This window comes from Astyanax mexicanus, chromosome 4 (genome assembly GCF_023375975.1).
Source record: "Astyanax mexicanus isolate ESR-SI-001 chromosome 4, AstMex3_surface, whole genome shotgun sequence".
NCBI lineage: Eukaryota > Metazoa > Chordata > Actinopteri > Characiformes > Acestrorhamphidae > Astyanax > Astyanax mexicanus.
The window spans coordinates 42,317,469-42,332,808 of record NC_064411.1 but is presented as its reverse complement, the minus strand read 5'-3'; the positions used below and the strand labels follow the sequence as shown (position 1 = coordinate 42,332,808).

At 39.9% G+C, this 15,340-nt stretch overlaps 1 protein-coding gene across 3 annotated transcripts in view; it reads left to right on the top strand.

Annotated features, from left to right (window-relative positions):
• schip1 (schwannomin interacting protein 1) overlaps positions 1-15,340 on the top strand; it is a 492,362-nt gene that overhangs the window by 416,939 nt on the left and 60,083 nt on the right. The gene's annotated exons all lie outside the window — the stretch shown is intronic.

Genomic DNA, 15,340 nt, shown 5'->3' with positions numbered 1-15,340 from the left:
GCCTTCAGCCCCTCTACCTGTCAAATTTTGGACACACCTTTTCATTCATTGTTTTTAAATTTCAAATTATTGAATCCTGAAGTCATCCAGTCTATGATGGAACAGATAAGGAATCATGTAGTAACTTAAGAGTGTTAAACATACTTAAGAAAATTCTCTGTGAAGCATTTAGGAGGATCTGGGGTGCTGCTAACTTGCAGTTTCTGAGGCTGGTAACTCTGATGAACTTATTCTGTGCGACAGAGGTTACTCTTCCTTTCCTGGGGCATTCCTGATGAGAGCCAGTTTCATCATAATGTTTGAAACTGGCGAAACCCCTTATGGTGCTTTAAGGAATGCTGTTAGTTGTCATTAAATGTACTCAAATCTTCACGACAGTGCTCCTAAAAAAAACAGGAAAAATGCTTTAAATTCTTAGGATAACTTTTACCATAACTTTTGCCCTGAAGCTTCATCCCAATAAAGCTTCATTCCAATGACCAATCCTAGAGCATGATGTCATGCTCCAAATAATCCTTGAGGCCTCACTTAGTGGAAAACTGAATATTAGCCAGTAAACGAGAGGAACGCATTAAGCCGAACGATTAGCGCTTTCAGCGTGACCGCACTGCTCAGCTGTGAGAAAGAGAGAGAGACACAGAGAGAGAGAGAGAGAGAGAGAGAAAGTTGTGAAATGCTGTAAAACAGCTGGTGTGTTTTTTAGCAGACTATTAATAGTAGGCCAGTTGTTCCTGCACTGTTAAAACGTGAGTCAGCGTAAATGCCAGTGACATAATACCCACATTCTGTTTCTCAGGGGGTAGCATAAGGGGGCACACAGCTGTCCACGCAGTGTCTTGAAAACTGACCCAGGAACAGAAATAGAACTGCAATTACACCCACATCCTGTTATTGAGGAGCCGGCTGATGGGTTCAGCAGGGGCTCGTGTCAGAGTTGACTCAGTAGAGGGAGCTGTTGCAGTGCTGAAGAAGTTGCTGTGAAGGTCTGTGGCTCTGTAAGTGATACCCAGTCACAGCTTTTTATATTCGGGCTCAAATTTAAACCACAGAAGCTGCAGTTCTTGTTGGTAACTGTGGGTTGGTGATATGCAATAACAGGTTGTTTGTATGTAATAACGATATTTATGGTGATTTGACAAAACACTGAACAATATTGTATTAATTTCAGGAATTTGTGACTGGAGTAATATAATACAGGAAATTGACAAATCCTGCACCTAACAGCTGGGGTTATGCATAGGGCTCAGCCAGGATCTACTACTCACTCAACTAACAACAATAGCAAAACCACCACAATCTGATACTGGCTCGACAAGAATCCAGAAGCACAGCCTAACACTATGTTCATGGTCCATTGCCTCAACTGCCAAGTAACAGACCTACCAAAAAATAACCTATGAACAAACAGAATCCCTCCTTAATCTAAGCTCACTTCCTTTAACTATGGCAACAACACACTTACCTAAGCACAATCACACACAATAAATAACATTATAAGTTGCGTGAGCAGAACACAGCAACCACTACCATCTGATACTGGCTCGACAAGAATCCAGAAGCATAGCGAACTATGTTCATGGTCCGTGCCTCAACTGCCAAGTACTCAGACGTCTACAAAAACTCATGAGACAAATTATTACAAGAGCAGGACCACACCAATCCCCTTCATCCAAACTCTAACACAAACTTCAGTGCAAGCTCTTCTCAGGGGTCATCAGGCAGGCACCTTCCTTTGTCAGTGTTTCGCTGAATTAGGCCCAGATAGGAAAAGATAGTAAATTTTTGTAGAGCAGCAACTAAGACTGATTTTAAATAAAATATTTTTTTTTTCTAAATAAATAATGTAACATAACAATATTGTAATATAACATGCATTAAAACTGCCAACATAAAAATGTCCTACTTTATACATGGACAATTCTGTCACCATCATTACCGCCCACTTTGCTGTCCACTGTGGGTGGTAATTATATGTATGACATATTTTCAGCGCATAAGTGACACTTTTCGCCCTTTTCAACCAAAATAACTCTATTCTTTGTGCTTTTTTTCTGCGAAAACAAGCCCACATTTGCATCAGTTTTAGTGGAATTGAGAATACATCACAGAATACATCATCAGGAGGGAGTTGCACACAGCAGCCCTTGGTTGGCACTGAAGAACCTAACTTTTTGGGTTCCATCAGGGAATTAATGTTTTAGGTTCCAGAATCTATTTTTGCACAGAACAGTTCAAAATTTGGTGGGCGAACTGGAACAGAGCCCCGGACATCTATATGAATCATGGAACATACTGTAGGTGAATGAGTGTGTGTGTACATCTATATACATCTACAGAAATGTGAGGATGGAAGGAGAGGTATGGTTATGTTTTTATATATTTTCTACAATAAAACTAAGGATACACTACAATAGTTTTTTTTCTATAGTATTTTTTATTGTGCTGCTGTTTATTTGCCCTTGTTAACTTGTTAAAGTAAAAAAAAAAACATTACAGCTGAGATCCCATCCAGTTCACTTTTCTGGAGACAGGGGGCAGGTTTGTGTTGAGAATAGTGAAGAGAATCAAGCAGAGTGAGTGATAATACTGTATACCCTAAGGGCGTATAAGTCTTTCACACTTTCTTTTCTCACTCTCATGACTACAGTACATCATTTACATGTCTCCAGCTGCTTAATGAGAAATGTACAGAGATTAAAACATAATAATGGCCTTTTTAATATTCCATATCTAGGTTTATATTATAAAATTAACACCAGGTTCACCAAGGTCTAAACCACACAGGCTCTGGTAAAGAAATAGATGAAATAATACAAATAAATGCAAAAAAAAAAACAACAAAAAAATCCGAAAATCAAACAGAACTAAAATAATTAAGTAAAGGAAAATAAAACTGATTTTACAGGAATTTCCTGCACAAGACTTAAACTCCCACAAGGAAATATAAAGCAAATTCAGTCCATTAAATACACAGAGCATCCACTCACTATGATTCCCAAACATTTCTCCCATTGTGTTTTACAGGCAGAGCTGTTTTTTATCCTTCACGGTACTTAATTCTCTATTCACTAGATCTACACGGATGTCTTAATGTCATATAGATTGAACAACAATGCAGATTAGTTTTAGGAAGTCTGAATGCGCTAAACATTGGGACGATTGAGGATTGTACCTGACTCAAAATTGCATTTGTTGAAACAGTTTTGGCTGTTTAATATAAATATTTTACTATTTGTTTATGTTTTTCCCATATATAATTAACTATCAATCAGACAATCCCCTTGCTTAAATTCCAGGTGTCCACAAAAATAAAGAGAAAGTCAGCAGGTTCACAGAATTGTCATTTTACAAAATACATATTTAAAATCATTAAAAGAGACAAGGCATATGATTAATGATCTAAACTGCAGCCTAATGCATTAACCAAACAATAATGTTGGGCTATTATATAGATTTGTGAAATAATGAGACACATGTATTTATGTTTAAAATACATTAATGTAGCCTATTTTATTAATTTAATTAATTTTATTAATCAGGCATTCAAATGGGCGCCGAGTGGTCCAGCGGTCTAAAGCGCTGCCACTATGAGCAGGAGGTCGCCGGTTTGAACCCCAGCTCATGCAGCTTTGCCATCAAGCTGCCGGCGTTAGAGGGAGCAAAATTGGCCCTGCTCCCTCTGGGTGGGTAGATGGCGCTCTTTCCCCACATCACTATGGTGATGTCTGCAGCACAGGGCGTCTGTGAGCTGATGTACCAGAGCCGAGCCGCTGTGCTTTCCTCCAAGCGCGCTGGCTGCTCGGCAATGCTGCATCGGCAGCAGCTCGAAAAGAAGCGGTGGCTGACTTCTAGGGCTGGCCCGAATAGCGTTTTTTGAGCTCCGGATATTCGGCACTGATTCGAAGCGAATATTCGAATATTCGTTTTTAAAAAAAGAGGTAAAAAATAAATAAATAAAAAAAAGCAAATCACGGCCCCTTTAATCCACTGAAAAATGTTCAATTTGCTCTGACCGACGAGACATATTCACCCCGGATTTTTGGTGTTTTTATCCCCCATATTTTTTCTGTGTTTTTAGCTCAGATTTCTTTGTGTTTTCATCCCGGAATTTCTGCTGCCCCACACGCGGCTTATCCGCTGCGTAAGCAGGCTAGGAGGCTGCTGCTGCACGGTTTCTCCGCTGCGCAAGCCAGCCCAGTAAATTGCTGTTTGTGTTTTCACACTTAGGCTATTTGCTTAAAAAAACAAACAAAAAAAACGTTTGTTCAGGAAGTATTTTATATTCTTAAACATTGTTGATTATATTAGAGGACAGTCATTGTAAACTGTACTTGGTGTATTTCGGTTAAAGGATTGTGCAGGGCATATTACTGATTTTGTATTTTTGCACTTGGGCTATAAGCTCAATATTAAATATTTCGTTTGTTTAGAAATTATTTTATATTTTAAACCATGTTAAATTATATTAGAGTAGAGGAAAGTCATTGTTAATGACGTTATTGTACTTGGTCTATTTCGGTTTAAGCATTGTGCAGGGCATAGCCGTATTACTGATTTTGTATTTTTGCACTTGGGCTATAAGCTCAATATTAAATATTTCGTTTGCTTAGAAATTATTTTATATTTTTAAACCATTTTAAATTAAATAAGATAAGAGGAAATTCGTTCAGACATCATTTTTGTAGGCCAGGCTTTTGTAACCGATTTAGCCCCTACTGTTGCCACATTACCCCTTACGTTTTATTATATAAATCAGTTTCGAAGAGCCTGCATTTTTTTTTATCATGTATAATAGAGGTCTGCGCGAGACTGATTTTTAAACCCACTCTTCCACGCTCCCGCGTTTCTGTCTCGTTACCGCGCCGCAAAAAAATTGCTTCTTTTAATCCCGCGCCCGCCCGCCACATAGTGCGGTCCCGTTCCTTACCCCAGTCCAAACACCATCGGTGTGTGCGTGTGTGTGTCGGTCCATCCTGCGCGTTGAGAGTTTTCTTTAGGTTTTTTTTTTTTACAATTATTACAGTTTTCTTAACTATTTATTAATTTGCTCCCGCATCGTCTGGATTAAACTCCCGCTCCAGCCAATAACAGTTCAGTTCTGTCCCGCGCGCAAGATATTCTGACGGGACCCGCGAAAACAGAAGTGGTTAGAGTGAGGTGGAACTCTGGAAAGGAGAAAAAAAACGAATATCCGAATACCAAAATTAAAAACCGAATACCTACTCAACGAACGAATATCCGAATACCCGAATATTCGGGTCCAGCCCTACTGACTTCACATGTATCGGAGGACGCATGTGTTAGTCTTCACCCTCCTGGTGTGTTGAGGTATCACTGGTGATAGGGGGAGTCCTAATGAATGGGTTGGGTAATTGGCCGTGTAAATTGGGGAGAAAATGGGAAAAATTAGAAATAAAATTATAAAAAAAAAAATCAGGCATTCAAATGGCTTTTTAAAAGGTAAATAAGAGCGTTTTTATGGGATTGAAAGCGTGAATTCAGCTGTAACTGGAAATATATGCACAAAACTTGCTGGACTGAGGTGCTATAAACACATCTACAAGACTGGAGGTAGAGCGAGGAAGAGTTCCACAGTGCAGCCAAGCCAGGCACCGAATAACCTTTAAAAAGCTTAAATTGTGTTTCACAACAATATCGGGATATAAAACAATGCTTTCACACATCAGTTTTTTTGTCCATATCGTATACCACTAATACGAATGATAGCAGAAATTTTGTCTGTTACATTTTGATAGTGTAAGTAGTGCACATTGGGTCAGGTTTTTTATACACAGTTCCCCTGTTAGAAATGCTCAGTCAGGTGAATGGAATTTGGTGGCAGTGAGAACTGTGTGGGTAGGAAAGTGGGAGTTTGTGTGTGTGTGTGTGTGTGGTGGGGGTGCCTTTTGGCATGCAAACAAGCTTAGCTGGTGGACAATAGCCCGTGCCCCCAGCTTTGTGTTTGAATGTGAGTGTCTGGTTATCTGCCTGGGAGAATGTGAGGAATGCCGGGGGGGGGGGGGGGGTGGAGAAGAGATAGAAGAGAGAGAGAGAGAGAGAGAGAGAGTGAAAGAGCACAAGATGGTGTCCTGCACTCTGTCTGGGATGGCCTGCTGGGGGTTGCCCGGTGTAATCTGTCTGCAGCTCTGTTTTTAGCAGTTTTAGCATCACGTGTCGTGCACTAGCAGTAGCTTGTTTACTTAGAACTCTAGACTGTGGTCATGTGGCTTCATGCTACGTGGAGGAGCATTCGTAACTAATTTAAAGATCATGCTATAAATTATTATTTATTGATTATGCTATACATGTTACTCCTTATGAGTACATAATCATATAAACATTTATGATATATGATATATATTGGGCTACATATAGATAAAAGGTTGTAGAGGTTCCTAATGGTGTTCTGCAATGATGCATCCCATGCAGCTTGAATACTCATACTAATTCGCAGATTTGTTGATCTGGCATTGTTCGAAATTGTTTCATGTTTTCATTGTAGTGCCTTTCTAGACACTCATGTGCACTTTACAGCCACATTATACACAGTACACAGTTACACTCCGCACTTAATAATCACACACCCACATACACACACTCAAACCAGTGAGAAATGACAGCTAATCAGGTACAGCATACTCTTAACCAGAAATGACCTTCCACCTGTAGGACCTAATCGAGCAATAAGGGCATTGACCCAGGACTGAGTGCCAAACATTCACACGCATACATACAGTACATACTTACACCCACACACACACACAGCAGGGCAATTTAGAGTATTAATCTTTTGTACCACCCACAGTAAACAAGTGTACAGGTTGGTGATAATTGTGATTGGCAGCGTCGGCCTGGAATTCTCTGGAAGAAGTCACACCCATATTTAGAATCTTCAATACCGCTGTAATATAACATCCACAGATAAAGCTAGAATGCCCTTTATCTCTAGAATCTTCATCTGCAAATGAAAGTACACTGTTGTCTATTCCTGTTCCTCTAAACATATTGTACCTTTGAAATGATTGTGTTGAAAATGAGCATCGTCTATGGTCAGGGAATATGCATGTTCTATGCAACGCATGTTTCCCTTTGAGGTGGAGAAGTCTGCAGCTTTTAAGGTTAAAGACGTAGGCGATTGGATGAAGTGAAGCAGAAGCCATTTCCCTGTCTCTGTCATGTATATTTTAAAGCTGTCTGTGTTCACATTTAGCCCTGTTGCTCCCACAGAGAGAGAGGGTTTCCACAAACCCAGCTTCAAACACAGCCAGGAAGCTTTGATCCTACTGAGCTCAGGTGCTGGTGTTGTGTGAAAGAGGATGCTCATTTGCTAACTAGCCTCTGTTGTGCTGCTTGTGGGTAAAATACTGTTTTGTAGTAGGCTCAGAATAGCTATTTGAAAAAAAATCTAAATAGAACCTCTTGCTACCAGAGATATTCATGAGCCACAAAGCACAAGTCAAGTCTAAGGCAAGTCACAAGTTAAATCAAGTCCAAGTCCAGTCAGAAGTCTGAAGACTTGAGATCAAGTCAAGTCAAGTCAGAAGTCTTTAGGGTGGGGTCCTAGTTCAAATCAAGTTAGGTCAAGTGTTTTAAGCTAGTCAAGTCAAGTTCAAGTCAAAAGATTCCAGGATTTAGTATTTAGGCTGAAATCAAGTCAGACCTTATTGTTCTTGAGTTCAAGTCAACTCAGGAGTATTTAAGCTAGGATACAAGGCAAGTTAGAAGTTAGAAGTCAGAAGTCAAGCCAGAAGTCTTTAGCCTAGAATTCAAGTCAATCAGAATCCTTAGGCTATAGTCCATGTCAAGTTAAAAATATTTAGGCTTGATTCCAAGTTAAGTCAGAAGTCTTTAAGTTAAAGTCCAAGTCAAGTCAGAAGCCTTTAGGCTTGAGTCCAAATCAAGTCAGAAGTCTTTAGGCTTGAGTCAAAATCAAGTCAGAAGTCTTTAGGCTTGAGTCCAAATCAAGTCAGAAGTCTTTAGGCTTGAGTCCAAATCAAGTCAGAAGTCTTTAGGCTTGAGTCCAAGACAAGTTAAATGTCTTTAGTCTAGAGATCAGGTCTAGTCCCAAATCCTTAGGCTTGATTCCAGGTCAAGTCAGAAATCTTTAGGCTACAAGTTAGCAGTCTTAGGCTATTGTCAAAAATGTTGGGGCACATTCTCATTCATGGCTTGTATTATTTTCTATTATATCCTATTATTGGAGTACCTGACTCTGCTGTCCAGAGAAGACATTCTACTAGATTTTTTGTGCATTTATGTGAGAATTTGATTGCTTTCAGTGCTGAGTGTGCATTAGTGAGGTCAGAATGTTGCATATTGTGAGAATTTAAAAAAACCTTTTCAAAATCTACTAAACCTTCTATTGATGTAAAGGGTATTTACAATTTCTGTATTATAAACATGTTACTTAATGAAACCAGAAGTGGTTCTTCTCTGACATTGCTCAAAGAACCACTTGATCCACAGTATCCCAGGATTCCAGACCTTCCAGTTCAGAATCTGTGCCTGCAGATAATAACGTCCTCACAGGAAACTCATCAGCCAGCAGAGCGGTGCTTGGAGGAGACATCCCCTCCCGTCTCTTCCACTCGGAAATCCTCCTCGTCCCCGTTTCCTAGCACAAGGCCGCTGAGACACCTTATCTCTTAGAAGTCTAGCATGAAGTGAGGGAGGAAACTCAGCAATGAGGTGGCAGGGCAATGAGCAGAGCTCCTCCAGCCTTGATGAATATTTCAGTGTGCTGCACTCAGGGATGAGGTGGAAAAGGGCATGGCTGTGTGTGGATAGATGGATGAAGAGCTGGATCTGGTACGGCAGCATATTAGGTGCAGCTGTAGGCTAAACATTGGTAATGAAGTAGCTGTTCTCTGTATTTTTTTTAAACTGTGCAGTTTTCTCCAGAGAAGATCATTGATGTTGCTGTCAGATAAATGGAGGATGGTCAGTGCTGTACTGCTACACAGGTCTGCCCTGCTTAGAGGAAGAAGGAACGTGTCCACTGCCGTATCGAGCCCATTATCAGGTCCAGCACGCGTGAAATGTCTCACACGCTTCCGGAAGGTTCTCATTAGGACAGCTAGCCGGAGAACCACCTGCTACAGAGAGGGGTTGTTTACTGACACAGCCAGCTTAAGCTGTGGAGCGCTGAAACTGTGTGTGCAGCAATGGAGCTTCATATTCATATTCATATTTTTTCCAATTTTTTAATGTATGTTTGCATCATCGTGCTGTTATTTAATATAAAAAAGCCACTACATTAAATTGTCTTAAAATGACAATAATATTGTTTAGCATAATGCTGGACAATAGTGGCAAACTTTATATCACTATATATTTCTTTTTGTCAATCAATATTTCTATATATTTCTAATTTGATATGCACATTATAAAAAGCATTTCTGTGGTGTATGTAATCATGCACTGATAGAGCTTGGAGATATGATCAAATACTATATCATGTTATTTAAAGACATTTTTACTAAACGCAACATTTATCACACTATTCGACAAGCAGACAAAATGCATCAGTATTGGCAGATTAAAAACAAATACTCACATGCATTAAACACTGATTATATACTCGATGTAATATGTGGTTATTAAAGCATTTTGTCAATAAGATCAGAAAAGCTCAAGTTTATTATAATTATTTTTGAGATAGTATATTATAAAATTGATAGAATTATCATAACAGGCATAATGAGCTCAATTTATAAAAAGTTGGCATGTGAATGTGTTTAGTGTTCAATAAATATTCTTATATGGTAGGTTCATAATTTTTTTATCTTTTTTTCTTTTAAAAACCAACACAAAACTTAAGTTGTTGTATTTTATTGCAAAAAAGTGGTGAAATTAATTAAATGGTTTCAGTGTCCACCCTTTTTACTGTTTCATCACTATTTCATATTATTGCAGATTTCCAAAAAATACATTTTAAAAATCACAATATATTACCCTACATACAGTATTGCAATATATCACATTGTATTGAATCATAATCCCCATGTTCTTTAAATTGGTTTCAGCAGAACCATTGGACAATTAGATATCTTCCAACCCCAACCTCCAGTTTTGGACACAGTGTAACACCAGTAGCAGTTTCCAGACTATAAATAAACTGTCTGGGACTGCAGAGAGTTCGGTCTGGCAGTAAATACATCTTGACTGACAGTAAGTTCCCACCGAGACTGCCTGAGCCTTTCCTCCCTGTTCTCCAGGCTTACCCGGGGAGCCTAGGCGAATGCCACAGTTTGCTGTCAGTTTGCAGCTCAAAGTTTCAATGAGCGCATTGAGGCCCGGCTGCTATCGGAGACATGGGCGTAATCTCCAGGAGAGCTGTTATGGGACGGATGCACAGCTGTGTGTGACTGTGTGTGTGTGTGTGACTGTGTGTGTGATGTTTTTCTATGGGGTGTGTTGACCTGATGTAGGGTCAGTGTTTTCAAGGCTTAGGGGTGAAACTCACCTGCTCCTAATTTACTTTGGAAAGGGGTCCCGCAGGGGGATACACTGTAATCCCTAAGCCTAAATAATAATATTATCTTCCATTAGCTGCACTTCCATGTTTTCTGTAGCGCCCTCTACTGAGACTGAGGGTAAAATACTATCTGCATGTGTTTTGAGGCCTAATTCAGTACCTAGTCTCTGCATAGCCCCAGCTGATCCTACAAAAGCTTGACTGGTGATAAATCCAGTGACCAGGTAGGCCCAGTAAGTACTGTATTCCTTGCTCTGTAAAATGCCAGTTAAAAGCATTATCAAAAAGGGCAAGAGACATGTGGCCAAAGCATGTCCTTCACATATCGCTGAACTTTTAATATCCCTCATTTCACAACTAGGGGTAACTGACTTTTAATAGCTTCCCATCTCATCACACCAGCAGTTGGCACAGTGTGTTGCAAATGCAGGATTGAATGCTCACCACAAGACCTCCATACTCAAACCTGACTGTTGATGGATCCCAAACAAAACCTGGATTTCTTGCTAAAGACAATCGATCTGGTTACGGGGTGTCCGGAAATGTCCAGAAATTTCCGCATCTTTTAAGAATTTTCAGTAAATGTCCAAAAATTATCGTAAATGTCTGTAAGGAGCAAGGAAACTGCACAGAGAGGGGGAAAGGCAGCAGACAGAGGGAGATTATTAGCGCACTTTTTGAGCCAACTTTTGTTTTAAGAGTTCAGAAATCAGTATTTGTTTTTTTTGGTTTTTTAATCACAATTTTCATGCATTTTGGCATGATCTCATCCACCAGTCTTACACACTGCTTTTGGATAACTGCATGTCACTCCTGACACAAAAACTCAAGCAGTTTAGCTTGGTTTGATGGCTTGTGATCATCCATCTTCCTCTTGATTATATTCCAGAGGTTTTCAATTTGGTAAAATCAAAGAAACTCATCATTTTGAGAGCTCTCTTTAATTTCTTCCAGAGCTGTCAATACCGCATTTTTGAGAATTGACACAGTATTACGAAACACCCACGATAGAGGTCAGTTTAATCATAACTGTGCTCATACAGTCTGTGTGTATGTGCCCACTAAGCAGAATACACACCCTAAGGGTAGAGTAAGTGTTCAGTAATTGAGGTGTGTCCCGACCTGCTGTGGCCTCCTTTATTGCTCAGGAATGTTGTTAGGAAAACGAGTGTCAGTCAGAGAGCTGTAGCCTGGAGCTGTGTAGCTCTTACACTCAGACACACACACACAGTTACTCACACACAGAGAGAGTATATGGCGCAGAGATGTGGTGTTTACCTAACATGTTAATGTGGCTGGGTAACATGGGCTTGTCATTCCAGCAGTTGGTTGGGTTTTTGACAGGCTGATGAAGGGTTTGATGCTGGTACACTCTGATATTATCCATCAGCAAGAGACACTCATTCATTCTACTATAATGTGCTAAAACATAGCTGAAAAAGTAAGGAAAATTGTGTTGGTATACACTGCCTGGCCAAAATAAAAACTCGTCACCTGGATTTAACTAAATAAATGATGTGGGGTTGATGCTGCAGTTGGTCTGCAGGTTTAGGTTCAGCAATAGTATGTGCTGAAAGAATGAGGTCAGCTGACTACCCGAATATACAGAATATAGACCAGGTTATTCCATCAATGGATTTCTTCCCTGATGGCACGGCCATATTCCAAGATAACAATGCCAGGATTGTGAAAGAGTTGTTCAGGGACCATGAGATCATCAATTTCACATATGGATTGATCACCACAGAGTCCAGACCTTAACCCTATTGAGAATCTTTGAGATTAGCTGGAGAAGACTTTGTGCAGCGGTCAGACTCTACCATCATCAATACAAGATCTTGGTGAAAAGTGAATGCAACACTGGATTGAAATAAATTATCAAAACAATGCCATAGTGAATGTTAATTGAAGTAAATATTCATTTATAGATAAAAATGCCATAATATGGAGTGGTTACAAGCTGGAATGATATATCCTGACTGTAGAAGGAGCCCAGGAGTCAATAAAGACAGATTTTTGCGTAATGCTGTTCTAAAGTTTAAGTAAGATTTGCACCACTTCTCAGCACAAGCTTCACAAACAGTAAAGTCAAGTGAGTTCATCTGCTAGGTTATTGGTATTTCTGATTTTCTTCTGAGGCCGTCTGTGTCACAGATAACATGCTGTGAAATGAGTCTGGCTTCATTAGCTGCTGAGCACAGCAGGAGTGTGTTCATGTGTGTGTGTGTGTGTGTGTGTGTGGGTGTGTGTGTGTGTGTGTGCTTGTTTGCGTGTAAAAAATGCTAAAAGGGAAAAAAAAAATCAGCAGGCACATGAAGGAACAGGCCACAGCAGAAAACAGCAGAGATGAGACGAGATCAAGAAGAATCTCAGAGACTGACACTGACGTTTGCTCAGAGGAGGGTGTGGACTGAAGTGTGTGTCTGTGTGTTTATGCGAGTGTGTGTGTTTGTCTGTGTACATAAATGAACATTTCACACTGTTCTACATTTACCCAACCCTCACTGCTCTGCCACGTCAGGGGACTAGAATGAGAGAGAGAGAGAGAGAGAGAGAGAGAGAGAGAGAGACTGGAAAAAAGGCATAATAACAGGGGAGATGTAGACAAACCAAAGCACAATGACATCATGGACTCGCAGCCACTATCATAGACTTAATGGAAAACCCACCCGATTGAGGTGTTCCACAAATTCCACAATAAAACACCACAGGCTGGAAGAAAATACAGGAAAACACGTCTGAATAATATACAGTGTGTTTTACTAACTGGAATTCCTGATATACACTGTATAGACAAAAAACATACATACATGACAAACTTTACATGTGCATTTCATGTGCAAGCTGAGACCAAAACCTTGCAAAAACATTATTAAAAGTGAATGAAGCATGAGTATTGAGGTTGTAGGCAGAAGAGTAATATTACAGGATTTTACACAAATACTGCATACGGACAAAAGTATTGGGACATTCTGCATTTCTACTGTCTAAGTAAGGCTTTCTGTTTCTTTAAGCGGAGAGCTAGCTAACGTTAGCGGCAAACTAGCTAACATGCTAACGTTAGCAGTAAATTATCTAGATACATTACTGGGGAGAGAACCAAGGTTAGCGGAGAGCTAGCTAACATACTAACATAATAACATTAGGGACGAGTTAGCTACATAAACAGGGAGAGTTCTAAGGTTATCAGAGAGCTAGCTAACATAGTAACGTTAGCACAGAGTTAGCTGCGTTACCAGGGAGAGAACTAAGGTTAGTGGAGAGCTAGCTAACATAGTAAAGTTAGTGCCGAGTTAGCTACATTACCGGGAAGAGAACTAAGTTTAACGAAGGGCTGGCTAACATACTAACGTTAGCGCAGAGTTAGCTAGGTTACCAGGGAGAGTACTAAGGTTAGCGGAGAGCTGGCTAACATAGTAACGTTAGCGCAGAGTTAGCTGCGTTACCAGGGAGAGAACTAAGGTTAGTGGAGAGCTAGCTAACATACTAACGTTAGGGCAGAGTTAGCTACGTTACTCGGGAGAGAACTAAGGTTAGCAGCAAGCTAGCTAACTTTAGCGAGATAACGTAGTATCGTTGGCGGTGAGTTGGCAACATTAATTTTTGATTTCTAATACAACCAATTATTTTCTACCAAAGATTTTTTGGGGTCTAAAATTATATTTATTGTGGTCTAAAAAGGTCTAAATTTGACTTTTAAAATGGTGCAAAAACCCTGTTCTATTGTCAGTACTTTTCTACAAGGACTAATATCTGTGTCAGCAATGGATGCAACTTAAATAAACAGATTTTTGGGAGAGAAAGAAAAACGGATAAAAATAGAAGGAACAAGAATAAAGTGAGGGTTGGTGTGAAGGTATGCTGGCATAGCCAGAGAAAGGGAGAGAGAGAAAGAGCGAGAGAGAGAGGTATGCTGTGGTGTGTGTGTGTGTGTGTGTGTGTTGGGGGTGGTACAGGGTGGAACTCTTCCCTTGAGGCCATGGAGAGCAAGATTTAAGCTAATGGTGTACTAAATAAAGAAAAAATAGAACACCCCTTCTAAGGTGTATTACAGTCTGATCTAGAATCAGACTCCTACATTTGCAGCTACTACAACTATAAACCATTTAAATTCAAGCTCACCCCAGAACAGTTAGTTTTACTGTTTTACAGACATATCACATGTGCCTGTTACAACCATGTAAAAACTCTAAATCTCAAACTGACCCCAGAACAGTTGTTTTTACAGAACCAACAGTAGACCAACAGTCTATTTTCATGACTTGTGCCTGCGCCATTTAAATAGCAACGGGGTGTAGTGGTCTCAAAAAAAGTGTGTTCAGGTACGTTTTTTGGCAATGGAAAACACAGGTGCTCCACTGACTGATTACAACCTAGATACACGTCAACAGTCAGACGTTCATTGCTATCTTGGAAGTGAATTGCTATACTTACATAGACATGAAACAGTACACAAACCCATAGTGCATTCCAGTTAGCAGGAATGGCACGTGAAACACTGATTGGTTTTATTTTACAATACGGCCAAAACAAACCCATGATTAATTACAAGAATTAGTACATGCCTATTGCGCATTTCGATCTGTATAGGGTGTACTTTTCCCCTTGTTACGATAGCAAAGACACACTGATCGCAGCACATGTTCGGCTAAGTTCCTCACTGGATTCACTGCTTGTAGACTCCTTACTCACCTGTGGATAAAAAGCAAGACATTTTACAAAGCAAGACCATTCTAAAGTGTGTTAAATCCGATCCACATTTAGACTCCTGTATCTCCTATATACAGATATATTTTATAGTGTTTTGAAGTTTTTTAAATATGTTTCGTGAAGACACAAATTCACACTGTTCCCTGATTTAAG